An 825-nucleotide genomic window follows, 5' to 3' on the forward strand; every position below is an offset into this window, starting at 1 on the left:
GAAATTCGGAAATTTTCACTGAAATTCTGTGCAATTTGTGCTGAAATTATCAGGGAAATTCTCACTGAAATTCTGTGCAATTTGTGCTGAAATTATCAGGGAAATTTGGAAATTCTCACTGAAATTCCTGCTGAAATTATCAGGGAAATTCAGAAATTCTCACTGAAATTCTCATTGAAATTCTCTCTGAAATTCCCCCTGAAATTATCAGGGAAATTCAGAAAATCACTGAAATTCCTGCTGAAATTATCAGGGAAATTTGGAAATTCTCACTGAAATTCTTGCTGAAATTCTCACTGAAGTTCCTGCTGAAATTGTCAGGGAAATTCAGAAATTCTCACTGAAATCCTCACTGAAATTCCTATTGAAATTCTCTCTGAAATTCCTCCTGAAATTATCAGGGAAATTTAGAAAATCTCACTGAAATCCTCACTGAAATTCCTGCTGAAATTATCAGGGAAATTTGGAAATTCTCACTGAAATTCTGTGAAATGCTCACTGAAATTCCTGCTGAAATTATCAGGGAAATTCTCACTGAAATTCTGTGCAATTTGTGCTGAAATTATCAGGGAAATTTGGAAATTCTCACTGAAATTCCCACTGAAATTCCTGCTGAAATTATCAGGGAAATTCAGAAATTCTCACTGAAATTCCTGCTGAAATTATCAGGGAAATTTGGAAATTCTTATTTAAATTTTCACTGAAATTCCTGCTGAAATTATCAGGGAAATTCTGAAATTCCCTCTGAAATTCTGTGAAATTCTCACTGAAATTCTTACTTAAATTCTCTCTGAAACTCCTGTTGAAAATATAAGTGAAATTCTG

Source organism: Corvus kubaryi, unplaced genomic scaffold, assembly GCF_017639235.1.
Source record: "Corvus kubaryi isolate FWS band 111438036 unplaced genomic scaffold, C.kubaryi_AGA036_p1.0 36496, whole genome shotgun sequence".
Classification (NCBI taxonomy): Eukaryota; Metazoa; Chordata; class Aves; order Passeriformes; family Corvidae; genus Corvus; species Corvus kubaryi.